The following is a 25,335-nucleotide window of genomic DNA, read 5'->3' as shown; positions in this document are numbered from 1 at the left end:
CCGCCAAAACGGCAGTTTTTAAAACTTTTTTTTGCAGTGACCCATGTCCCCTGAGGCAGGAGGCAGGTCCCCAAACCCTTTTTAGGACACTATCTTGCATATTAGCCGTTAAAATTAGCACTTTCCAATTCGAACGTTCGAGTCCCATAGACTTCAATGGGGTTCTAACGTTCGTACCGAACGCGTTGGTCGTTCGCAAGTTCTGGTGCGAACCGAACCGGGGGGTGTTCGGCTCATCCCTAACTACAAGCATAAACAATTACAATTACAAGCATGTTGTATAAAAAGAAGATATTTTTTATACTTATACATATATATTTATAAAAATGTTTTTTTTTTTTCAAAAATATTATAAAACTTCTAGTACTTACCATTACTATTACAAGCATGCTGCATAAAAAAAGAAAATATGTTATACTTGCGCATTTATACATATATATTTATACAATTTTTTTTTTTTGTTTTTTATGTTTTTTTTAAACTACTATAAAACTACTACAAGCATAAAAAATTACAATTACTACTACAAGCGTGCTGTATAAAAAGAAAATATCTGTTATACATATATATTTATACATTTTTTTTTTGTTTTTTTTATTTGTTTTTTTCAAAACTACTGTCAAACTACTACAATTATAAACAATTAGCATTACTACTACAAGCATGCTGTATATAAAAAGAAAATATCTGTTATACTTATACATATATATTTAAACTTTTTTTTGTTTTTTTTCCAAAACTACTATAAAACTACAACAAGCATAAACAATTACTATTACAAGCATGCTGTATAAAATAGAAAATATCTGTTATACTTATGCATTTATACATATATATTTATACTTTTTTTTTTCAAAACTACTATAAAAATTACTACAAGCATAACAATTACAACTACTGCTACAAGCATGCTGTATAAAAAGAAAACATTTGTTATACATATATATTTATACATTATTTTTTTTTTATTTTTTATTTTTTTTCAAAACTACTACAAGTATAAACAATTACCATTACTACTACAAGCATGCTGTATAAAAAATAAAATATCCATTATACTTATACATATATATATTTATACTTCTTTTTTTTTTTCAAAACTACTATAAAACTACAACAAGAATAAACAATTACTATTACAAGCATGCTGTATAAAAAAGAAAATATCTGTTATACTTATGCATTTATATGTATATATTTATACAATTTTTTTTGTTTTTTTATTTTTTTTTCAAAACTACTATAAAACTACTACAAGCATAACAATTACAACTACTACTACTACAAGCATGCTGTATAAAAAGAATATATATATATATATATATTATGTTTATACATTTTTTTTTCTGGGGGGTTGTTTTTTCAAAACTACTATAAAACTACTACAAGAATAAACAATTACATTTACTACTACAAGCATTCTGTATAAAAAGAAAATATCTGTTATACTTATGCATATATATTTAGTATAGTTTTTTTTTAAACTATATAACTACTACAAGCATAAACAATTACAATTACAAGCATGTTGTATAAAAAGAAGATATTTGTTATACTTATACATATATATTTATAAAAATGTTTTTGTTTTGTTTTTTCAAAAATAGCATAAAACTTCTACAACTTCTAGTACTTACCATTACTACTACAAGCATAAAAAATTACAATTACTACTACAAGCGTGCTGTATAAAAAGAAAATATCTGTTATACATATATATTTATACATTTTTTTTTTGTTTTTTTTATTTGTTTTTTTCAAAACTACTGTCAAACTACTACAATTATAAACAATTAGCATTACTACTACAAGCATGCTGTATATAAAAAGAAAATATCTGTTATACTTATACATATATATTTAAACTTTTTTTTGTTTTTTTTCCAAAACTACTATAAAACTACAACAAGCATAAACAATTACTATTACAAGCATGCTGTATAAAATAGAAAATATCTGTTATACTTATGCATTTATACATATATATTTATACTTTTTTTTTTCAAAACTACTATAAAAATTACTACAAGCATAACAATTACAACTACTGCTACAAGCATGCTGTATAAAAAGAAAACATTTGTTATACATATATATTTATACATTATTTTTTTGTTTTTTTATTTTTTTTTTCAAAACTACTACAAGTATAAACAATTACCATTACTACTACAAGCATGCTGTATAAAAAATAAAATATCCATTATACTTATACATATATATATTTATACTTCTTTTTTTTTTCAAAACTACTATAAAACTACAACAAGAATAAACAATTACTATTACAAGCATGCTGTATAAAAAAGAAAATATCTGTTATACTTATGCATTTATATGTATATATTTATACAATTTACTACAAGCATAACAATTACAACTACTACTACTACAAGCATGCTGTATAAAAAGAATATATATATATATATATATTATGTTTATACATTTTTTTTTCTGGGGGGTTGTTTTTTCAAAACTACTATAAAACTACTACAAGAATAAACAATTACATTTACTACTACAAGCATTCTGTATAAAAAGAAAATATCTGTTATACTTATGCATATATATTTAGTATAGTTTTTTTTTAAACTATATAACTACTACAAGCATAAACAATTACAATTACAAGCATGTTGTATAAAAAGAAGATATTTGTTATACTTATACATATATATTTATAAAAATGTTTTTGTTTTGTTTTTTCAAAAATAGCATAAAACTTCTACAACTTCTAGTACTTACCATTACTATTACAAGCATGCTGCATAAAAAAAGAAAATATGTTATACTTGCGCATTTATACATATATATTTATACAATTTTTTTGGTTTTGCTTTTTATGTTTTTTTTAAACTACTATAAAACTACTACAAGCATAAAAAAATTACAATTACTACTACAAGCGTGCTGTATAAAACAAAAAGAAAACATTTGTTATACATATAATATTTATACATTTTTTTGGGGTTTTTTATTTTATTTTTCAAAACTACTACAAGTATAAACAATTACCATTACTACTACAAGCATGCTGTATAAAAAAGAAAATATCTGTTATACTTATGCATATATATTTAGTATAGTTTTTTTAAACTATATAACTACTACAAGCATAAACAATTACAATTGCAAGCATGTTGTATAAAAAGAAGATATTTGTTATACTTATACATATATATTTATAAAAATGTTTTTTTTATTTTTTTTCAAAAATATCATAAAACTTCAAGTACTTACCATTACTATTACAAGTATGCTGCATAAAAAAAAGAAAATATGTTATACTTGCGCATTTATACATATATATTTATACTATTTTTTTTTTTGTTTATGTTTTTTATGTTTTTTTAAACTACTATATACTACAAGCATAAAAAATTACAATTACTACAACAAGCATGCTGTATAAAAAGAAAATATCTGTTATACACACACACACATATACATATATATATATATATATATATATATATATATATATATATATATATATATATATATATATATATAAATATTAGGGCTGTTACTGATTAAAATTTTTGTGTTCGATTAATCGATTATTTTTTTAATCAACTAATTTCAATTAATTATAACGCACAGTAAAGTCAGTTTATATTGTGAAATACAGGACTTACAACTCTGTCTGACTACTTAGATCTTGAATTTTAAAAGTAGCGGCAACCCTTCTCATCTCACATGTTTGCTAATCTGACAGAAGTTTGTGTTCTGTCACCCCCCCCCCCCCCCCCCCCCGAGCCGTGTTCTGTCACCCCCCCCCGAGCCGTGTTCTGTCACCCCCCCCCGAGCCGTGTTCTGTCACCCCCCCCCCCGAGCCGTGTTCTGTCACCCCCCCCCCGAGCCGTGTTCTGTCACCCCCCCCCCGAGCCGTGTTCTGTCACCCCCCCCCCGAGCCGTGTTCTGTCACCCCACCCCCCGAGCCGTGTTCTGTCATCCCCCCCCCCGAGCCGTGTTCTGTCATCCCCCCCCCCCCCGAGCCGTGTTCTGTCATCCCCCCCCCGAGCCGTGTTCTGTCATCCCCCCCCCGAGCCGTGTTCTGTCATCCCCCCCCCGAGCCGTGTTCTGTCATCCCCCCCCCCCGAGCCGTGTTCTGTCATCCCCCCCGAGCCGTGTTCTGTCATCCCCCCCCCCCCCGAGCCGTGTTCTGTCATCCCCCCCCCCCGAGCCGTGTTCTGTCACCCCCCCCCCCGAGCCGTGTTCTGTCACCCCCCCCCCGAGCCGTGTTCTGTCACCCCCCCCCCCGAGCCGTGTTCTGTCACCCCCCCCCCCGAGCCGTGTTCTGTCATCCCCCCCCCAGCCATGTTCTGTCATCGCCCCCCCGCGCGCCAAGTTCTGTCATCCACCCCCCGAGCCGTGTTCTGTCATCCCCCCCCCCGAGCTGTGTTCTGTCATCCCCCCCCCCGAGCCGTGTTCTGTCACCCCCCCCCCCCGAGCCGTGTTCTGTCACCCCCCCCCCCGAGCCGTGTTCTGTCACCCCCCCCCCCCGAGCCGTGTTCTGTCACACCCCCCCCGAGCCGCGTTCTGTCACCCCCCCCCCGAGCCGTGTTCTGTCACCCCCCCCGAGCCGTGTTCTGTCACCCCCCCCCCGAGCCGTGTTCTATCACCCCCCCCCCCCCCGAGCCGTGTTCTGTCACCCCCCCCCCCCCCGAGCCGTGTTCTGTCCCCCCCCCCCGAGCCGTGTTCTGTCACCCCCCCCCCCCCGAGCCGTGTTCTGTCACCCCCCCCCCGAGCCGTGTTCTGTCACCCCCCCCCCCGAGCCGTGTTCTGTCATCCCCCCCCCAGCCATGTTCTGTCATCGCCCCCCCGCGCGCCAAGTTCTGTCATCCACCCCCCGAGCCGTGTTCTGTCACACCACCCCCCCCGAGCCGTGTTCTGTCACCCCCCCCCCGAGCCGTGTTCTGTCACCCCCCCCCCCCGAGCCGTATTCTGTCACCCCCCCCCCCGAGCCGTATTCTGTCACCCCCCCCCCCCCGAGCCGTGTTCTGTCACCCCCCCCGAGCCGTGTTCTGTCACCCCCCCCGAGCCGTGTTCTGTCACCCCCCCCCCCGAGCCGTATTCTGTCACCCCCCCCCGAGCCGTATTCTGTCACCCCCCCCCCCGAGCCGTGTTCTGTCACCCCCCCCCCCGAGCCGTGTTCTGTCACCCCCCCCCCGAGCCGTGTTCTGTCACCCCCCCCCCCCCGAGCCGTGTTCTGTCACCCCCCCCCGAGCCGTGTTCTGTCACCCCCCCCCCCCCGAGCCGTGTTCTGTCACCCCCCCCCCCGAGCCGTGTACTGTCACCCCCCCCCGAGCCGTGTTCTGTCACACCACCCCACCCCCCCGAGCCGTGTTCTGTCACACCACCCCACCCCCCCCGAGCCGTGTTCTGTCACACCACCCCCCCCCAGCCGTGTTCTGTCACACCACCCCCCCCCCCCCCCCCGAGCCGTGTTCTGTCACACCACCCCACCCCCCCCGAGCCGTGTTCTGTCACACCACCCCACCCCCCCCCGAGCCGTGTTCTGTCACACCACCCCACCCCCCCCCCGAGCCGTGTTCTGTCACACCACCCCACCCCCCCCGAGCCGTGTTCTGTCACACCACCCAACCCCCCGAGCCGTGTTCTGTCACACCACCCAACCCCCCGAGCCGTGTTCTGTCACACCACCCCCCCCCGAGCCGTGTTCTGTCACACCACCCCCCGTGTTCTGTCACCCACCCCCCGAGCCGTGTTCTGTCACCCACCCCCCGAGCCGTGTTCTGTCACCCACCCCCCGATCCGTGTTCTGTCACCCACCCCCCGAGCCGTGTTCTGTCACCCACCCCCCGAGCCGTGTTCTGTCGCCCCACCCCCCCGAGCCGTGTTCTGTCGCCCCACCCCCCCGAGCCGTGTTCTGTCGCCCCACCCCCCCGAGCCGTGTTCTGTCGCCCCACCCCCCCGAGCCGTGTTCTGTCGCCCCACCCCCCCGAGCCGTGTTCTGTCGCCCCACCCCCCCGAGCCGTGTTCTGTCGCCCCACCCCCCCGAGCCGTGTTCTGTCGCCCCACCCCCCCGAGCCGTGTTCTGTCGCCCCACCCCCCCGAGCCGTGTTCTGTCGCCCCACCCCCCCGAGCCGTGTTCTGTCGCCCCACCCCCCCGAGCCGTGTTCTGTCGCCCCACCCCCCCGAGCCGTGTTCGGTCGCCCCACCCCCCCGAGCCGTGTTCTGTCGCCCCACCCCCCCGAGCCGTGTTCTGTCGCCCCACCCCCCCGAGCCGTGTTCTGTCGCCCCACCCCCCCGAGCCGTGTTCTGTCGCCCCACCCCCCCGAGCCGTGTTCTGTCGCCCCACCCCCCCGAGCCGTGTTCGGTCGCCCCACCCCCCCGAGCCGTGTTCTGTCGCCCCACCCCCCCCGAGCCGTGTTCTGTCGCCCCACCCCCCCCGAGCCGTGTTCTGTCGCCCCACCCCCCCCGAGCCGTGTTCTGTCGCCCCACCCCCCCCGAGCCGTGTTCTGTCGCCCCACCCCCCCGAGCCGTGTTCTGTCGCCCCACCCCCCCGAGCCGTGTTCTGTCGCCCCACCCCCCCGAGCCGTGTTCTGTCGCCCCACCCCCCCGAGCCGTGTTCTGTCGCCCCACCCCCCCGAGCCGTGTTCTGTCGCCCCACCCCCCCGAGCCGTGTTCTGTCGCCCCACCCCCCCGAGCCGTGTTCTGTCGCCCCCCCCCCGAGCCGTGTCCTGTCATCGCCCCCCCCCCCCCCCCCCGAGCCGTGTTCTGTCATCGCCCCCCCCCCGAGCCGTGTTCTGTCATCGACCCCCCCCCCCCGAGCCGTGTCCTGTCATCGCCCCCCCCCCGAGCCATGTTCTGTGGCCCCCCCCCCCCCCCCGAGCCGTGTTCTGTCGCCCCCCCCCCCCGAGCCGTGTTCTGTCGCCCCCCCCCCGAGCCGTGTTCTGTCGCCCCCCCCCCGCGAGCCGTGTTCTGTCGCCCCCCCCCCGAGCCGTGTTCTGTCGCCCCCCCCCGAGCCGCGTTCTGTCGCCCCCCCCGAGCCGTGTTCTGTCGCCCCCCCCCGAGCCGTGTTCTGTCGCCCCCCCCCCGAGCCGTGTTCTGTCCCGCCCCCCCCCGAGCCGTGTTCTGTCGCCCCCCCCCGAGCCGTGTTCTGTCGCCCCCCCCCGAGCCGTGTTCTGTCCCGCCCCCCCCGAGCCGTGTTCTGTCGCCCCCCCCGAGCCGTGTTCTGTCGCCCCCCCCCCCCCCGAGCCGTGTTCTGTCGCCCCCCCCCCCCCGAGCCGTGTTCTGTCGCCCCCCCCCCCGAGCCGTGTTCTGTCATCGCCCCCCCCCCCCCCCGAGCCGTGTTCTGTCGCCCCCCCCCCGAGCCGTGTCCTGTCGCCCCCCCCCCCGAGCCGTGTTCTGTCACCCCCCCCCCGAGCTGTCGCCCCCCCCCGAGCCGTGTTCTGTCGCCCCCCCCCCGAGCCGTGTTCTGTCGCCCCCCCACCCCGAGCCGTGTTCTGTCGCCCCCCCCCCCCGAGCCGTGTTCTGTCGCCCCCCCCCCGAGCCGTGTTCTGTCGCCCCCCCCCGAGCCGTGTTCTGTCGCCCCCCCCCCCCCCCCCCGAGCCGTGTTCTGTCGCCCCCCCCCCCCCGAGCCGTGTTCTGTGGCCCCCCCCCCGAGCCGTGTTCTGTCGCCCCCCCCCGAGCCGTGTTCTGTCGCCCCAACCCCCCCCCCCCCCCGAGCCGTGTTCTGTCGCCCCCCCCCCGAGCCGTGTTCTGTCGCCCCCCCCCCCCCGAGCCGTGTTCTGTCATCGCCCAGCCCCCCCCCCGAGCCGTGTCCTGTCACCCCCCCCCCCCCCCCGAGCCGTGTCCTGTCACTGCCCCCCCCCCGAGCCGTGTTCTGTCATCGCCCCCCCCCCCCCCGAGCCGTGTTCTGTCATCGCCCCCCCCCCCGAGCCGTGTTCTGTCATCGCCCCCCCCCCCCCGAGCCGTGTTCTGTCATCGCCCCCCCCCCCCGAGCCGTGTTCTGTCATCGCCCCCCCCCCCCCGAGCCGTGTTCTGTCATCGCCCCCCCCCCCGAGCCGTGTTCTGTCATCGCCCCCCCCCCCGAGCCGTGTTCTGTCATCGCCCCCCCCCCCCCCGAGCCGTGTTCTGTCATCGCCCCCCCCCCCCGAGCCGTGTTCTGTCATCGCCCCCCCCCCCGAGCCGTGTTCTGTCATCGCCCCCCCCCCCCCGAGCCGTGTTCTGTCATCGCCCCCCCCCCCCCCGAGCCGTGTTCTGTCATCGCCCCCCCCCGAGCCGTGTTCTGTCATCGCCCCCCCCCCCGCCCGAGCCGTGTTCTGTCATCGCCCCCCCCCCCCCCCCGAGCCGTGTTCTGTCATCGCCCCCCCCCCGAGCCGTGTTCTGTCATCGCGCCCCCCCCCCCCCGAGCCGTGTTCTGTCATCTGCCAAACCCCCCCCCAGCCGTGTTGTGTCATCTGCCCCCCCAGTCTGTGTACCAGCAAGTCTTACCCCACCTTTTTCCTGCCACAGACATCTAATGTGGGGATGGATAAATGACACTTCCATGACTGCTAATTTGGGGGGTTGAAGTAGTTGTAATGAAATCTGATCAAAGCATATCCCTCTATAGTGTGTACTTGTCTCAGTCCAGAGCAGTAAGGCCCCTTTCACACTGCGGTCCGTAGTCACCCGATCTCCCATAGGGGAGAGCGGCGCTGTGACAGGTCCGTCCCCTGCGCAGTGTGCAGAGACAGACCTGTCATCTTCCTGCTCAGCGGAGATCACTCCAGCAATCCCCGCTGAGCAAGCGGATATCCCCGGGGCGGATCAGCACTGATCCTCCCCATGTGAAAGCACCCTAAGGCTCATTTCTGTCTACTGCCTCGTTCCTCTGATATCTGCATGAATCATTGCTGACACCAAAAAGAAAGGTGACAGGGGAGGGACCTCCATCTGATTGACTTAAACATGAAAGGAGCTTGGTGAGAAAAAGTGGGGGGAGAGTAGAGCCCTGGAGATAAAATACAATTGTTCTCAGCCATATATGGAGACCTTGATATTATGCAAGTAGACTGTATATAGGTGATAATGATATGGGGTGTATATACCGTCTCTAGAGGTTTTATATACACACAGTCCTCAGGTATGTCCATAAATCTGCACTAGATGCAGCCAGTAGGGATAGAGATAGAAGAGAAATCTGTGTATAAAGAAAGGAGGAGAGAGAAGTAATTATGTATTACTCTGATATGGAGCTCTCCATGCAGATCAACTGCGGGGGGCGACCCTCCTACACAAGGTCACATACCTGTACATGATTCTGTGCGCTGGATCAGGGGCGTGCACCGCCAGTGAACCCGCTCCCGCTGTGATTGGACACGGCGGAAGCCAATCAGCGGGTCCAGTGGATGTGATGTCCACCCGGACACGCTGATCGTTCTCAGGAGAGGCAGACCGCCATTCCCTCAGAGAGGATGATGGAGATCATGTGATCTGTCTTCCTCCAGTCAAGGCACCCCCACCCCACCCCCACACACAGTTATAAAGCACTCCCTACGAGCACATATTATGCTTTGATCGCGGCCACTGTTAACCCCTTCTCTGTCAGTGTCATTAATACCGAGCATTTTTTTGCCCTGTATTAGTGTCACTGGTCCCCAAAAAGTGAGATCTTTCATCCGACTTGGTAGTTGTGCGATTTTCATGCGACTTCAGGGAATGCGATTTCAGGGAATGCCTGTGTAAACTTAAAGTGGTTGTATAGTAATTTATTTTACTACAGGAAAGCTTATAATAAGGCTTACCTGTAGGTAAAAAAAATATATCCTAAACCTGTACGGTTTAGGAGATATTCCCCTCGGTATGCGCCGCTGACTGCAGCGGCGCATGCGCACAAGGGGATACTCGGCTGAAAGCCCGGCAGTCGCCGGACCCTACCGGGATGAAATCTCCCGCGCGCATTCACGGGAGTGACGATATCGCAGCTCCGGCCACTCACAGCGCCGGAGCCGCGATACCCGGAAGAAACGCTGAGGGAGCATGTCAGCTCCCTCGGCGTGGATCGGGGCCAGATGTCGGGCCTCGTTCTAAGGTAAGTATTTCATAGTGACCTAGTATGTGGTGCATACTAGCTCATTATGCCATTTCCTTTGCAGGTGGCAAAAAAAAAAACATTAGCGGGTATACAACCGCTTTAATGTCTACGGATGTCAATTTGCATCAAAGTCGAAGAGAGTAGTACAGGGACTGCTTTGAAGTTGGTGCAACTTGAAGTTGCACAGATATGGATGATGATCATTGGAAATCATGGGGTACGCCTTGTCATGTGATTCCTATGTCCAAAGTCGCACAAGTGTGATAAGGACCTTAGGCCCCTTTCACACTTGGGACTACAAAGTCGCATGACAAGTCGTACCCCATGATTTCCAATGAGTACCATTCATATCTGTGCAACTTTAAAGTAGTCCCTGCCCTGCTTTGGTCCGACTTGAGGTCCATAGACCTAAAGATTACACAGGCATTGCTTTAAGTCGTGGCAAAAATTGCACAACTTTCAGGTAAAAGGGGCCTTAGTGTCAGATTTGTCTATTGCAATCCCGCTAAAAAATCGCTGATCGCCGCCATTACTAGTAAAAAAGCAAAAAAACTAAATCATATATCTCATAGTTGTAGACGCTATGACTTTTGCGCAAGCCAATCAATATACACTTATTGGGATGTAGCAGAATATATATTCCAATAAATTGATGAGAAAAATTTGATTTTTTTGTTTGTTTTGTTTTACATCTTTTTATTGTATATATTTTATAGTAGAAAGTAAAAACTATTATTCTTTTTTTTTCCCGCAAAAAATAAAAACCGCAGAGGTGATCAAATCCCACCGAAAGAAAGCTCTATTTGTGGGAAAAAAGGATGTCAATTTTGTTTAGGTGCAACGTCGCAGAACCGCGCAATTGTCAGTTAATTGCCCTGGTCATGAAGGGGGGGTAAACCTTCCAGAGCTGAAGTGATTAATACTAATTAGAATGTCTGTCCTCTCTGCTGTCTCAGCCAATGAGGAAGGGAGTCCTGGGCAGCCAAGACACTTCTGCAACTTTGGATTTAGAGGGACCTGAGGCAAGTATTAGGGGGGCTGGGGGGGGGGGGGCTGCTGAACAGAGAAGGCTTTTTATCTTGATAGGAGAAGTTTGGGGTATATAAAAAGAAAAAACAAACCTTTATACGGGATTTAAAGCAGAGCTCCACCCAAAGGGTAAAGCTCCTTTTTGTTTGTTTGCATCCTCCACTGCCACATTTGGCACTTTTGTGGGCGGCGGGGGGCTACCTGGTTTAGACAAGTACTCGCTCCCACTTCTGGCTCAGATCACCATGGCGAACTTACCCGGAACTTCGCCCCCTACCCATCCTACACACAGGTCCCAGAAGACTGCGGGACCATTAACAAGGCACAGCGTGACTCGCGCATGCACAGGAGGTAACAGGCTGTAAAGCTGCAAGGCTTCACTTCCTGTTTCCCTTACCAGAGGTGTTGGCGCCTGCACCCAAAGCCAGTTGAAGAATTGGCTCAGGATAGGACATCGCGGGATCCCTGGACAGGTAAGTGTCCTTATTTTTTTTATTTTTTTTAAATGTTGCATTTACAGAATTTGTAGCTGCTGAATTTTTTTACAAAGTAGCCTGGAGTTTTTTTTTTTTTCCCTCAGTTTAGGCCGATAAGTATTCTACATATTTTTGGTAAAAAAAAAATCACAATAAGCATTTATTGATTTGTTTTGCGCAAAAGTTATAGACAAAATAGGGGATAGATTTATGGCATTTTCATAAATTTTTTTTTTTTTACTAGTAATGGCGGTAATCTGCGATTTTTATCGTGACCGCGACATTATGGCGGACACATCGTACAATTTTGACACGTTTTTGGGACCATTGGCATTAATACAGCGATCAGTGCGATTAAAATTGCATTGATTTCTGTAAAAATGTCACTGGCAGTGAAGGGGTTAACACTAGGGGGCAGGAGAGAGGTTAATATGTATCCTATTTTGTGTTCTAACTGAAGGGGGGATGGGACTGTGCAGGGAAACTAACAGATCGCTGTCCATACTCTGTGTGTACAGACGATCTGTCAGTTCCCTGCTCAGAGAACCGGAAACTGTGTGTTTACATGCACAGCTCCCGGTTCTCCGTGTGCCCCGAGCGGCTCGGGGAGCGAGCTGGGTGCGCACGTCCCCCCTAGTGGCCGTTTATGTTACCAACGTAGCAAAACGGTGATTCGCACAGCTGAGCCAACAACTGCTGAGTACAACTGCGGCGGCTGGTCGGCATGCGGTTAAGATGGGAAAACTTGCAATCGCAAGACTGCTGATCGCTCAGTTCTCCTCCGACTCCTCCAAGAAGAGGGGTGGGCGCAGCTGGCTGCAGCTCTTGGCTGTATTCTAAGATTCAGAGCAAGCTGTTGATCAGGAAGCTGGGTGGATCCCAACAATATGGTCGGGATCCTTCCAGAGGCTGTAACTTCCCTGCCATGTTCGCTGACAGCGGGCAATAGCCCATAATAAGCCGACTCCGGGTCACAGGAGTGCAAAAGTAAGTGCGCGCTTGTTGCCGAGAAAGCTTTTATTGAATTATGAAACAGACAATTTTAGTGAACTGTTCTAAAGTAATAATATTGTTTATCCTTTTAGACATCATAACAAGCAGCCCCCAGGCTTCCTAGTAGCATTGGCACTGAAAAACTTTGGTAATGTGCTGCCACCTGGTGGAACTGGAAAATATCAGCTTTGATCTTTCCCTTTTTTAAATGTTTGTGCATGCCCAGTGCGTGCCCGGCTGTGAAGGCACAGCCGGGCGCCCACAGAATGACGGCACTGTGGAGAGGAGGGGGAGAGGAACGAGGTTTCCTGCACCCACATCGCTGGACCGTGGGACAGGTGAGTGTCTGATTATTAAAAGTCAGCAGCTACACTTTTTGTAGCTTCTGACTTTTATATGGGTGGAACTCCGCTTTAAGCAAAACTTCTGGCAAAAATGAAGCCGCTTTTTTAGCAATATTCACTTTCAATCCAGAGAATTTCCCCTGTAAGTACGTCTTTTCTGCCACAAGATGACCTGAGTTTGATGTCCATTATCATTCAACCCACTTCTTCTGAGCCCAGATCACCCTGGACCCCCTGTGATTGGACAGTGAAAAGAGAAGCAACACAGCGATGAGCTAATCTTTCACGCTGCTTTCTCCTAACAACATTCTTGTTGGCACATGAACTGATTGGCTGCTTGTGCTGCTTATTCTTATCACACTCCATACTTACTGTACAGAAACTGCAATAGGCCGACACCAGCTCAGATTTAGGTCCTTACACTCCTTGAAATTTTAAAAATACATTTACTGATATAATATATTATACCATATACCTGAAGTGGCAATCAGTGACCACATAGACCACAGACTACCACTGGTACCCTGGCAAGCAGCGCTATAAAACAGTGCACCTTTGCTGTAAATACATACAAATCATATGAAAAATGTGTATGACCGTCTCATATATCATACACTGAACAATGCAATACGATATTGTTATACAGTCCTGGTGAGAATATTTAAACTCTCCCTTTATTATTCTTCTCCCAAAATCAAATACAATGTCACTGAAGGAGGCACTGCACCAATGTCGCCTGTGTATACAAGCCACAGTTCTTTCTGGGAGAGTAAACAATCCACGTTTCAAGCAAAAAGTTTCTTTGGTGTTGAAACAGATTAATCACCGCCACCGTTCTTCTTATCACACCTCCACACGTGGTTTCCACACACAGGGGTTCTTAGTGACAGGTGGAAAGAACACCCCCTTTTGGTAAAACCCTTACCGGAATATATAGGTCAAATCAGCGCTTCACATATACTCAACGGGGTCCTCTCTTTACATCATCCTCCCTTAGATCTTAGTTATGACTATTACTTCAGACGTCCCAATGATAGTGACATGACGTAAATGGAGAATCAAAAAAAGGTATATAGTGTGATACCGTAAAAACACTCTGATTTATTTAAATGCAACAAAGAATACACTCACAAACAATAATTCAAAAACAGGCAAATTCAGATTATCACCACTGTATAATCCACTGGATCATTAACCCCTGGACTGCATCGGGCATACAACTGAATGTGTACCTCTGACCTTCTTACTATAGTGCGTCCTTGTATCGTTACCCTGACGCGTTTCGTCCGTTAATGGACATCATCTGAGGGTGCCGATACGTCTGCTTCCTTCCTGTATATACCCCGTGTCATCTCAAATAATTTGACACAGCTTAATGGCTCAAATTATGTGCTAATTTCCCGCTTACCTATTCGGATCGTACAGCGTCGCCATCTTAGTGACGTCACTGCACGGCGCCGCACATTCACGTGACCAAGCGACTCAACCGCGCATGCGCCCTTCCTTCGACGAGAGAGACTGCCCTTCCGTCCACTCTAACTACTGCGCACGCGCGCGTCACGCACAGCGCCATATTGAGTTACCAACGTAAAAAATAAGGGAGATATACTTCCGCCCATAGTTCCTATGCGCTCACAACCACCGATACGCATGCGTGTCGGTAGTAGCAATACTCACAGCGACCTACAATTGGAATGGGAAAGATACTAAAAATAGCAGCTGTAACGCCCTTCTGTGCGATACTAACAGAGAACTAGCATAACAACAGTATTACACTGTATCGAAAACAAATGCACATTTTCACTTCCATCCATATTTGATTGCATGACTGGCGGACTGTATATTCTACCCAACACATTACTTAATAATATTAATGAAATTACTGGCCATAATACTTCTCAGAGTGACTACGACTCTATATAAATTGATTGAAATATGGAACATCAGCTAATACCAAGTCCAGACTAGCTAAAAATATATATGTCTATATGTATATATAAACAGAGAATCCCTTGATATTAATAAATACTCGTGATATACCAACCCCTAAAACACATTAGATGTACTCCTAAGAGAATCTATATAAAATCCTAAGTGTATATAAAATTTAAAATTAAAATTGAAATTACAAACTCTTGGATGGTATATATATAAAAATGAAGATGGGAATTATATATATATAAATATAAAAGTGAATATAAAAATAGAAAATCAATATAATTACGAAAATACTAAAATGAGACAAAATGAAATGAACAATCCATAGTACAACTAAAAAACCACGTATATGAAAAAAACTGCATTCTAGAACATATTAAAAAAGGCATTCTAGAAAATGTTAAAAAATGTTAAAACAGATCCCCCCAAAAAATGCAGAAGACTGTTTGCAGAATCAGTAATTACTAATAAAACAATTTACGTCTAGTTCAACGTTCAATCCTTTTGGCGATAAAGTGTTCATAGAGAATATCCATTGTGATTCTCTCTTTGAAATCTCCCTAACCCTATTTGAACCCCTCCAACTTGGTGAAACTTTATCTACTCCCCAAAATTTTAACAAAGAGGGGTCTTGGTTATGGAATTTCTTAAAATGAAGGGAGACATTGTGATCTTTATATCCTATTTCTATATTATGCTGGTGTTCAGATACCCTCTTTTTTAAGGTGCGTTTAGTACGGCCTACATACATGAGATTGCATGGGCATTGTAACACATACACTACATGTGTCGTGTTACACGAAATGAATTCCTTAATCGTAAACGTGCGATCATTACCTGATGAAGTGAACACAGTCATCCCTCTAATCGGATGAGTTGTCTTCGCGCATGTTGAACACCTTCTACAGGCGAAGAAGCCATCTTGTTCCCAGAACGGGACTGGGCGTTTAGGAGGATTCAGAACTTTTTTTACTAATTTATCACCCAAGTTAGGAGCTTTCCTATATACAAAAGATGGATTAACTGGCAGCACCTGGTTTAAATTCTTATCCAGATGTAAAATGTGCCAGTGATCTTTGAACACTTTCTCTACATCTTTATACTGATGATGGAAATCTGAAAAGAAGCTCCACTCCTGTTTGGATCCCTCTATTTTTGGTTTGTCAATCAGACATTCGGTTCTAGTTAAATTGCCCACTTCCAAAATTGTTTTATTGAGCATACCTTCATCATAACCTTTCTCAAGGAAACGGTTCTTAATGACTTCTGATTGTACTAGAAAATCTTCATTCTCTGTGCAATTTCTGCGTATCCTCATTATTTGCCCTTTTGGGATGTTTCTTAACCAACGAGGGTGATGGCCGCTCGAGATCGGTAAAAAACTGTTGCGATCAGTCGGTTTGAAGTACGCCTTTGTCACCAACCTTTGTTCACGTCTCATTATTTCCACATCCAAAAAATGAATGGTGTCTTTACTGAATTGATATTCTAAACGAATATTGTTAGTGTTAGCGTTCAGGTGTCTCATAAAATCATGTAATGAGGTCTCTGTGCCTTCCCACACCATAAGCAGATCATCGATGTACCTCTTGTAAAATATTAAGGAGCTATTCTGATTAGAGAATACTGCTTTGTCTTCCCATTCTGCCATGAATAAATTCGCTATGCTCGGCGCAAATTTAGCGCCCATGGCGACACCCCTTTTCTGAGCATAAAAACTTTGGTTGTACCAAAAATAGCTATGGGATAAGCAGAAATCTAAAGATTGGCCCAAAAAAACTTTCTGCTCATGAGGTATATCCTCTCTTTGGCTTAATGCCCAATTAAGGGCTAAAAGAACGTCGTCGTGTTGGATTACACTATAAAGGGAGGAAACGTCTGCTGTTACCAAAAAAGTCTCCTGGGTGTCAGTAAGCATCACTTGATCGATTAGTTGTAATAGATTCTTTGTATCTTTCAAAAAAGCTCTTGTGTTCTGCACGCTTGTTTGCAAGAAACGATCTAAGTATTGGCCCAATCTAGCCGTTACTGAATCAATACAATTCACTATTGGTCTTGCCGGAGGTGCTGTGGAATCCTTATGAATTTTTGGCAACGTGTAAATGATGGGTACTTTACAAAAACTAGGGACTAAGTACCGACTTTCTTTTTTGTTTAAAATTTTATTTCTAGAGCCTATAGAAACCAGTTTCTCTAGATTCCGATGATGTGCTGTTGTCGGGTCGCCACTCAGTTTCACATAAGTGTCCTTATCGGCTAACATGGTTTGTAATTGGTCCTCATAAAATGATTTATCTAAAATAACCACGCCTCCACCTTTATCTGCTGGTCTCACTATAATCTCTTTCTTCTCTTCCAATGATTTAATTCCGTTACTGATATAATAAGGATTAATGTTTTTCTTGGGTACTATGGCTTCCAGATCCCTAATCACTAAATTTTTAAAAACCTCTATGTGGTGGTTAGTGGAACTGGCAGGATTGAACAGTGATCGATTTTTCAGACCACTGTCCAACCCTATCACCCCACCTTCACTATTATTCTGTTGTACACGATTCGTATTTAAAAAATATTTTTTCATATTGACCTTCCGTATGTACTTATGAATGTCCATATACACACTAAATTTATTGATGGGTTTTTTAGGGGCACATTTAAGACCTAATTGTAAAATATTAGATTCTTGCACATTTAGTGATACCTTGCTCAAATTGTAGATTCCGGTTGATCGTGATCCCTTCTTCTTTTTTTGTTGAATTCGTTTGCCTGCTCTACATCCCCTTCTTTTAAACTGGGAGGGGGTAATCTTTTTACTGGTGTCTTTTTTCGGGGTGTTGATTGCCATGTTCCCGTTCTTTGGGATAGATGTGGGGGGACCACTGATTGCAATGGATCCACCTGATTCTGTGTTGGGTTGCTCCAACCTTGATTCTGTGTTGGATTGCTCCAACCTTGATATCCCGGTGGGAACCAGGGTCTTTGGATATAATTGTTCCTTCCTCTTTGACCCCTTCCCCGCGATTTCCATCTCCCTCTCCACCCGCCTCTCCCTAAAAAAGGACGGGGGGAGCTATGATAATGACCACCCATATCTCTCAGAGCCTCAAATCGATTATTCGTGGGAATGTTATAATGTTGTTGAGGAGCTATATGAATATCATTAGCCTGACCCCAGGTATCATTTCTTTTGAGGCTATTTCCTCTCTTATCTTTTCTAATTCCCCCCGGTGCTGCCTGGGAGTTTTTTCCCAATTCACTCCGAGAAGATGACTGATGTGTCTGTTGGAAATTATTTCCTGAAGCATGTCTTCTGGGGGGCTGAGGAGGAATGGTTAAGGTTGCCCCGTTCTCCTCTGCTCTACCGGTTAGTCTATTTTGCCACATATAAATACTTTCATTTCTGAAATCGTTGAGATCTCTGTGAAATTTTTTTACTTTCTTTTTTTGAGTGTCTTTATCTATCTTCTCCAATTTTTTATTAATATGTGTGTTAAATTCAACCCATTGTTGTGTTCCTTTTATGGTCTCTACTTCTTTCGAGAGATCGTCGATCACCTTCTTTAATTTATTCATCTTTCTTTCCTTTCTTCTTAACACCAACTGTTGTAACTTAAAACCTACCCCATTAAAAAAATCAAGCCACTCCCTCATAGATTCCTCATCGTCTAAACCATCCTGTGGAGCTACTTCCCACATTTACTGATATATTAATTACAGAACTGCATTCATGCTTGTCTTTTAATATCTGCCTAGATTTCAGATTTAAAATTAAACTAAACTTTGTTTTCATTGGATAAGGGCTGAAGAAACCAAAGTGCCTCATGTGCGTTCCTTTTGCCTGCTGCCAATCCACGTCTAACACTGGATATCATAATGACATATTCTCTATACATTGCCAACATTTTAAGTGGCAAACTATGGTGGCTGTGACATGCATTTAAAAGAGAAGTATGGGGTTTGGGGTTTTTGCAGATTTATACTTACCTAGGTGGATGCTGCATCGCTCCCCCGCCGGCTCTAACACTGAGAACTGAGAGATCTAACACCGCAGATCGCTCTTTTCTTACAGCTCCCTGAGTAGAGAGCTCAGTCACTGCTCACTGTAGTGCTGGGCTGTGGATTGGAAGGGAGCGGCCGGCTCAGGCTTTAAGTGGCTCGCTGAGAGGCTAAGCCGGGTGCTGGTCCAGGTTTGTGGGCGGATCCCGCCTCCAGTGTCGCGATCTTGCCTGGACCGGTTCTGTGACGTCAGCTGACAGCGGACTTCAGCCCACTGTCTGCTAAAAACGGGTTACACGAGTGCAGAACAAACTACATTTTTTTTTCAATATGTTCCTCAATAGCCGCTTTGTGTGCACCAAAGGTCTTTGCAAACCTCAATATTACCTTGTAAAAGTAGTGCTGGCATCATCATTGTACTGCATGTATCCTGTACAGATAGCAGAGCTTTGGGAGGGGCACAGCTGTCCTTAACCACTTCCCTCACAAGGCCGTCATATGATGTCCTGGACTTTGAGTGGAGATATCTGAATGATGGAGTTGCAGGCATCATCCAGATATTTTTTTTTTCTGCCAGTGATTCCCTGCACAGTAAAAACAATCATAGTGACAATCACAATCACTGTTTTTACAGGTGGCAGGAGGGGCCATTTACCATAGAGCTGACCAAGGACCAGATGGTCCCCGGCCATCTCTATGACCTTCGGAGGCCGGGTACGACGTTAAGACATCACTTCCGGCCTCGGCAAATGTAAACACTACTGTGTTTTTAACGGAAACGGCTGAGATTGTGTGTGTTTTTTTTTTTTTCTGAGGTCTTATAGACCCCACATCTCTCTCTAACAAGGACCTGTCATGCACTATTCCTATTACAAGGGATGTTTACATTCCTTGTAATGGGAATAAAAGTGATTACACTTTTTTTCCTTTTCAATATTTTTTTTTTTAAGAGTAAAAAAAAAAAATATATATATATATATATATATATATATATATATATATATATATATATATATATAATATATATAATTTTTTTTTTTTTTTTGGAGCACCCCGGTCCCACACACAGAAGTGAACACATATGTAAAACTGCATTCACACCACACATATGAGGTATTGCCATGAATGTTGTAGTGAGAGCAATAATTCTATCCCAAGACCTCTTTTGTAACTATAAACGGGTAACCTGTAAACATTTGTAAAATGTTGCCTATGGAGATTAAGTACCGAATTTGACATGTTGGGTATCTATTTTCTTGGCGTAACATCATCTTTCACATTATACAAAAAAATTGGGCTAACATAATGCTTGTGTGTGTGTGTGTGTTTTTTTTATATTTATTTTTATTTTTTTAATCAAGAAACAGTTTTTAAAAAAAAAATGCATTTTGAAAAATTGCTGCACAAATACCATGTGACATAAAAAGTTGCACTGACCGCCATTTTATTCCCTGGGATCTCTGCTAAAAAATATATGTTTGGGGGTTCTTTGGAGTTGTTTTATAGCAAAAAATTATGATTTTTACATGTAGGCAAGGAATGCTAAAATACACCTGGGCTGAAAATTGTTCAAATTAGTTCACTTTAAAAAGAAAAAAACATTTTTTTGCAGGTTAAAGTGCTTTAAAAAAAAATATATATTTTTTTTTTTGAGCCTGAAAAACATTGCACTAGCGATCAGCAGATTGCTGGTTCTGTGCAGGTCTCCTGCAGACCTGTCAGTGCATTTGTGTGCCCGTACATCCCGTATGGGCAATGCAGATACACTGAGAGGAAGAATCGATGAACTACCTAGAGAGCTCCACAGCACTGTAGTTGTTCATTGAGAATTACAAGCCGACATCCGCAAAGAATGTCGGTACTTGTAGTTCATTCACAGAACTCTAAGAATAAATGATGCAGCTGTGTGGGCAGAGCCCCGCATGGCTGTGCTAATTTGAAAAACTAACCAATAGTACGTGGAACTTCTCCCCATACTGCTGTCACAGGGAGGGGGAATTGGGCAGCGGCTACAGAATTGGGAACATGTTACATGTTCCACCCTAAAAACGTGTGGCACATGTTCCCAAAGATGGACTTATCCTTAAAGTTATGCTATACTTGTGTTATACTTACCTGCTCTGTGAAGTAGTTTTGCATAGAGCAGTCCTGTTCCTCCTCTTCTCGGTTCCCCTGCTGGCACTCCTGGCTCCTCCCTCCTGCCCAGAGCAAGCAGCTTGCTGTGGGGGCACCCGAGTAGGCTTGCTTCCTCGCCCCTGCTCTGTGCGTCCATTTAGACGCAGAGCGGCGCTTGGCCTTGGTCCCCCCCTCTCTCTCTCTACTCATTGGCCGACTGACTTTGACAGCAGCGAAAGCCAATGGTGCCCGCTGTTGTCTCAGCCAATGAGGAAGCAGAGTCCCCGGGCAGCCTTTAAAGAAGCTTTGAAAAACCTTCTGCCTCTTAGAATCACTTTAAACTACAGGCTGCCTGCAAGAAACTGCAGGGGGGGGGGGCAGACACCAGGCCAGTCACCCTGAACGGGGCGAGAGAGCAGCGCTGACTGGTTTTTATTATAGGAAGCTCCTGAACAGGGGAAAGTGCAGCAGTTGTTGCATGCTGGATTACTGCACAGATCTGGAAGAAATGCACAAAGGACACCAACATTCAAATAACTATACACACCCCTCTTCTATTTAGACACAATTGCAGCTTTTGATATATTGTATTTGAACATGGTGTACATTGGCTTTGCTCTAATACTTTATCTTTGTTTCCTTATTTTCTTTTTTTAGATGAAAGCTGAACTGGGGACAAAATTCATCAGCAAGCTGGCGTTTTATGTTTTGGACTTTATGCTTGAGGAATACCCGTGTTTGATCTAGACACCTTCCCAGACTGGGCACCACACAATGTATAAAGAAGTAGCATCTCTATAATTAAAGATGTTGTTGTACCAACCTTTTCTGACTGGAATAATGTGAATTCAGACTCTTTTGCACTAAATTGTCCATTGTTTCAAAATGTTCTTTAGACAAATGTGTGTACCAGTTTGCGGACTGTGAGGTCATTGTTGGCCAAACATCAGGAGCTGGAGACTTGTAACATCATTGAGATATGAGGCTCGTGATGTCACTTTTGTATCTGGAAATCCCCACTGAAGTCCTATTCAGCCAGTTATGTGGCTCAGCTTACAAAACTTTAATATCAGTATAAGGAACCTAATTAAAAAAAAAATGATTGATAAATGGGCTAAAATAAAGTTTATCATCCTTGTGTAAAGCTTCATGAATTTGGCCAGTTATACTAAACTCACATTTTCATGGTCTTCCTTCCACTAACCTTGTAATGGTTGAGCAGGTTGTCTGAATAGGACTATGTGGGTACCAGAGTTTGACCACCCTGCCCAGTGCTCCCTGTAATGTAACAGACCTGTGTGTGTGTTTATTTTTTATTTTTTGTTTTTTTATGGTATCTTATTAACTTAGAGAGAACAACAATAGACTCTCGAGTGTTAAACAATAATTTTGAATAAAGAAATGCAATGATTGTATTAATGTTTGTGTTATAGCCAAATTATTTCATACTTGGATGGGAAGGGGGCTCCGAAGCCTAGTTCACACAGGCCTAATGTCGGGGGGGATTCGACCCGTGTACTGCAGCCGGTCCGATGAAAGCCAGCTTCTGTCAAAGAGGGCATGACCAAAAAAGGTGTGCTGACCAGAGTGTTGTGGCAGGCAAGGGGTAGGGGGGCGTCCCCCTGTCTGAACACGGTATCACAGCAGGGAAGAGCGCTGTACTAACATTAGATAGTACAGCAGCTCCTCCTGAACTGTCAGTTTTTTTCCATTAAGCCCAATGGGCTTAAGCCTGGCACACATTTTTTTTTTTTCCAATCAACCCAGTGGGTTAAACGAAAAAAAACTTCAGCTCCGGTTAGAGCTGCTGTACTAACTATGTGAAGTTAGTTTAGCGATCTCCCCCACGGATGGCCCTTCGCGCCAGAACACTCCAATTGGCGATCTGCGCTGATTGCCAATTGCCGCTGATCGAGAGTCGGTTGGCTCCTTGTTTTCAGCATGTTCGTCTGACAGAAGCCAACCAAATGGCCGGCTTCTGTTGGACAGGGTGGCATACACACCGGCCGAATGTCGGTGTGTTTTATTTTTTATTTTTTTTAACTGGCTGATGTCTTCTGACATTCGGCCCATGTGTACAGGGCTTTAAAAGTGACACTAAACTCTGATTTTGAAAGTCTTTTAAAATATGTATTCCTACTCCAAAAAAAAAAAATCGCTGCAGCATGGTCGGATAACTCCGGCGTACTATGATGTCCTCCCAGGATCTTGCTCCCGCGCACCCAAGGGAATATCCGGGTCCAGAGGACCCGGCAGATCACGATAAATGACAGCTGACAGCGGCCCTTTACCATGTGATCGATTCCTCAAATGATGGAGCGATCAGTTGTTAACAAGCCGGCGCATGCCCAGCTTAGCTTTTCCCCTCTCCGTGCCGATCGATACAATGAAAGGGGAGAGATCGGGTGCAGTAGCGATGTGGGCTGGATCTGTAGTGCCCATTTCTGCCTCATTTATCCTTCTATATTCAGGCACCCCCATGCATGTTCAGCCACCCCCATCCACGGCTAACTTATGCCTCATTCATGCTCATCTACGCCACATCAGTTATCATCCGTGCCACTACAGAGCCTCACAAAATTGTAATAGGTAGTTAAATTAGATTTGAAATGTATGCCCCTAGAACACCTGATGTGCTCCCTGCATGTTGGGCCTCTGTATGTGGCCGTGCTGTGCAAGTCACGCACATGTGGTATCGCCATACTCAGGAGGAGAAATAACCTGTTAATTTGACAGTTTTGTGGAAAAGAAAAAAATGTATTTTTGCAAAGAATTGTGAGGAAAAAATGACAACTTCAAAAAATCTCACCATGCCTCTTAATAAAAATACTTTGGAATGTCTACTTCCAAAAAGGGGTCATTTGGGGGTTATTTGCTGTTTTTTTTTTTTTTTTTTTTCTTTTAAGGCTCTTTCACACGAGGCCCCGTGGACATCCGCTTGCTCAGCGGGGATCACTCCATCGATCCCTGCTGAGCAGGAAGATGACAGGTCTGTCTCTGCATACTGTACAGGGACGGACCTGTCATAGCGCCACTTTCCCCTATGGGAGATCGGATGACGACTGACCGTAGAGTCCGTCGTCATCCGATCCGATGACGGATGGAAAAGTAAGTTTTTCCTCAGTCATGCTTTTTCGGAGCGGGTCGGAAGTCAGCGGACTTGTCACCGCTGACATCCGACGCTCCATAGACCTCTATGGAGCATCCGTTTAGGTCCGCCTAAAAAACTGACATGGGGACCTGAACGGATCGCTCATGTGAAAGAGGGCTTATTGTCTCAAGAAATGAGATGGGCCGTCAGTACATCAGAAGTGATCAATTTTCAGTCATTGGCACCATAGCCTGTGGACTCTATAACTTTCACAAAGACCAAATAATATACACTGATTTGGGTTATTTTAACCAAATATATGTAGCAGTATACATGTTGGCTAAAATTTATGAAGAGAAATTACTAATTTTGCAAAATTTTATAACAAAAACTAAGAAAAATAAAAAAATAAATTAATGCAGAATTTTTGGTCTTTTTTTTATTTTATTTATAGCGCAAAAAATAAAACCCCCAGCGGTGATTAAATACCACCAAAAGAAAGCTTTATTTGTGTGAAATAAAGGACAAAAAATAAAACTAAAAATATGTTGATTTGATTTGGTACAGTTCAATTGTTCCATATAGCATATTTTCAAAGCATTTTATTGCTGGAATTACAGCTCTGCTAATATTATCAGTAGTTTTTTTATCGGTTATTAGTATTAACCACTTACCCACTGGGCACTTAAACCCCTTTCCTAACTAGACCAATTTTCAGCGCTCTCACATTTTGAATGACATCCATAGGACATTTTTTGTCCTTTAAATCAGTGGTCATCAACCCTGTCCTCAGGGCCCACTAAAGCCTCATACACACGATCGGACTTTGTACAAACTTTCCCGTGGACTTTTGTACAAAGGGCATAGTCCACAAGTTTGTATTGCATACACACGATCGGACTTTTTGACAACAAACACGAACGTAGTGATGTCACAACGTACCGATGACACTTCAAAAGAGGACGTTCAATTACTCCAGCGCCACCTTTGGTCAACTTCTGTATTGTAGTCTGATCTTTTGCATTAGTTCTGAGCATGCGTATTTGTACCTTGTACAAAAGTCCGATGGTTTTCTGTACACACGATCGGACTTTGCTCCATCGGACTTTTGTTGCCAGAAAGTTTGTCCGTTCGCATAGCCAACAAAAGTCCGATGAAAACCAAAAAAGTTTGTCCGATGGAGCGTAGACACACGGTCGGATGTTGCTCCAAAACAGCTAATTTGCATGTTTGTTGTCAAAAAGTCCGATCGTGTGTATGGGCCTTTACACGTCAGGTTTGCAAGATAACTGAAATACATGACAG

The 25,335-nt window shown here is 45.3% G+C and overlaps 1 long non-coding RNA gene across 3 annotated transcripts in view; it reads left to right on the top strand.

Moving 5' to 3' along the window:
• The window catches only part of LOC143975100 (uncharacterized), a 61,809-nt gene extending 39,451 nt beyond the window's left edge, over positions 1-22,358 (top strand). For all 3 annotated transcript variants that reach the window (XR_013272327.1, XR_013272325.1, XR_013272326.1), the window contains exon 2: positions 21,597-22,358. This is a non-coding gene — a long non-coding RNA (uncharacterized LOC143975100). The remainder of the gene's footprint in view (positions 1-21,596) is intronic.
• The last annotated feature ends 2,977 nt before the right edge of the window (positions 22,359-25,335 follow it).

The sequence above is a fragment of the Lithobates pipiens genome, unplaced genomic scaffold, assembly GCF_037356315.1.
Source record: "Lithobates pipiens isolate NorthernLeopardFrog02 unplaced genomic scaffold, aLitPip1_a1.2 Scaffold_13, whole genome shotgun sequence".
In the NCBI taxonomy this organism is placed as follows: Eukaryota; Metazoa; Chordata; class Amphibia; order Anura; family Ranidae; genus Lithobates; species Lithobates pipiens.
The sequence above is the reverse complement of the archived record's forward strand: the minus strand, read 5'-3'. Positions and strand labels throughout refer to the sequence as shown.